Here is a 2,500-nt window from a genome sequence, read left to right as displayed (position 1 = left end):
TAACCGTAAACAGGCTAACCTGAATGTTATTTAGGCCTAATTAGGCTAACCGAATGTTATTTAGGCCTAATTCAGGCTAACCGAATTTTCATTTTACAGACCGTCTGCACAGTCTGCAGTCTGCGTTTTTCAGTGGCCCGTTAATTTAAATTTGTAACACAGCGTTCTTCAGCTGACACGTATTCGTTGCCTGTCAGTACATATTATTGCCCAGAAAGCCAGATAAACCGACGACAAAGAAATCTCTTATGGCTCTCTAAATACCTCAGAACTTGGACGGTCTTCGCACACACATAGTAATCTCGGTCACATTCAAAACGAGTGCGATTTCATTAATTTACTTAGAGGAAGTTAGAATTATCTATGAGATATGCGGTAGAGCTACGGATAATACGTCAATGGTCGGCTTTCTGAAAATAAAACATTCATGACTATGTTTTAAAATAATAGGGCCGTTTATACGAGAGGAAATAAGCCGCGGCTTACTCTGGTCGCGGCGTACATAATACGCGAAAGGAACTGTTTACACGAGTATAAACTCCCAGGCCAGGATAAGCCGCGGCTTGAGAAAGCCGCGAACGTAGATTTTGTACCATTTATACGGGCTGTTCGCGTCTTATGTAAGCCGCGGCCAGAGTAAGCCGGTGACGGTGACTACCAGGGAGCAATCGTTGCGAGCGCAGCGGGAACATCAGTGATTTTCAACATACCTGATAGAAAACACTCTTTACTTTTTCAATAAACGTCCCATCTGTTTCATCACTTTGGTGGCCATCTTCCTTTGCCTTTTCAGTTCAGTCTTGTGGAATTTTCATTGTCCTCAAAGCCAGGTTTCCGTTTGCCAGCGTGAGAACTTGGCTCGAACTTAGTAGCATTTTTCAATCCCTCTTGTGAAACCACCGACATCTGAATCCAGTTAAGAAGGCGAAAGTGATGGCCTTTCATCAGTCCACTGTTTGGTTGTCTTCTTCTTGAATCTGCTCAAATCTCTCAGCAAACGACGACTGGAAATAACTTTTCGAGAAATCGTTTGCAAGGATGTCGAAATTGCCCAAATCGAGCTTCATCGCACCCGCAGATAGCGAGAGAACATGACCTGTAGAATGAAAAGACCTGAATAAGCCAATGATGTCACCTCTCTCTTCGTTTTATTGATTCAAAAAACTAATAAGTAAGCAATTGCAATGTACCTTATCGAAGAGGTAACATCAATGACATCGATGACATTTGCCATATCCTTTGCCGTTTCCGTTTTTAAAAAAATATCCCTTCATGGTCTGTTGCGCTTACCATTTCTAACGTTGCTCATATCTTCGCTTGTTTCAAAAAATATTTGTGTTGTACTTTAGAAAAAATTAAAGATCTTTCATTAAGACCTCGGCTTCCCCAATTCATATTGCTCCTGTTCAGAATTCGTGGTTTGTAAAAACACGAAAGAACCAAGATAGCGTGAGGAAAACAATGTCGTTCTGTTTAGTAGGAAAACGTCTAGGAATCCTGTAAAATTCTTGGCGCGAAGTGTTGTGAAGCATATGTTCCCATGGTTAGGTGATAGATAAAGATAAATAGTGATTGATTGTAACAAAGAATAACCGGCAAATGGGGAAGAATCGGGTGGGAATATCCGGTACGTGGGTGAATGCGTTAACAGTTCGTGTTATGAATACAGGGTGTGACAGACATTTAATTGCATTAGTCTCCGTTAAAAATAGGTATGGGTCGCACTTGGGAAAAGTTTTAATCTTTGCCGGCTAAAAAACCACAAAAATTTGAAACCGCAACCGGAAAGGAAAACTTTTAGATAGAAACAGCGGGAAGATAATTCAAAAATTAAACGAGACTTACCGAAGTCGATGTTTGATTGGAATTCTTCCTCGTCATCAGTCAGGAACGAAGGAGTTACATGAGAAGCATGCGCATGCTTATCAAGTCAGTCTTAAAAGCGAGTGTTTCCAGGAGAAAGAAGGAACGAAGGAACGGGAGGGCAAAAAGCCAAGGGTCGGGCATGTAACTCCTTCGTTCCTGACTGATGACGAGGAAGAATTCCAATCAAACATCGACTTCGGTAAGTCTCGTTTAATTTTTGAATTCTACCTCGACATCAGTCCGAGTCACTACGGAGTTACATGAGATTTGAAAGCCCTGGAAACACGAACAAGTGAAGTAGCTGTGTATCGTGTAAAGGAATAACAGCTTTAATGGGTCATAACAGGAATGATAGCAATGAACAATCCATTGCGTTACACAAGAAATGTAAACTAAGAGTTTTGAGTACCCCGGAAGTGTTCTAAAATGCTAACACCAAAATTGGTCTCAATTGGCTTATTGTAGTAGGTAGCAAATGTTTGTGCATTCGACCAGCCTCCGGCCTTAAGTATTTCTTGGAGAGTAAGACCAGTGTGAGTACCATAGGAAGTCGCAGCGGGTCTAGCGCTATTCCCAGAGAATTTCGTGACGTCAATGCCTGCGTCGTCGAGAATAGACTTCACCCATTTACCTA

General features: G+C 41.6%; 1 protein-coding gene across 2 annotated transcripts in view; it reads right to left on the bottom strand.

Annotated features, from left to right (window-relative positions):
* LOC138045502 (uncharacterized) overlaps positions 1-1,092 on the bottom strand; it is a 39,605-nt gene extending 38,513 nt beyond the window's left edge. For both annotated transcript variants that reach the window (XM_068892038.1, XM_068892033.1), the window contains exon 1: positions 711-1,092. The gene's annotated coding sequence lies outside the window, so the exon portion shown is untranslated. The remainder of the gene's footprint in view (positions 1-710) is intronic.
* Positions 1,093-2,500: the final 1,408 nt, after the last annotated feature.

Source organism: Montipora capricornis, chromosome 4 (assembly GCF_036669925.1).
Source record: "Montipora capricornis isolate CH-2021 chromosome 4, ASM3666992v2, whole genome shotgun sequence".
Lineage (NCBI taxonomy): Eukaryota > Metazoa > Cnidaria > Anthozoa > Scleractinia > Acroporidae > Montipora > Montipora capricornis.
This window is presented reverse-complemented; position numbering and strand designations above follow the sequence as displayed.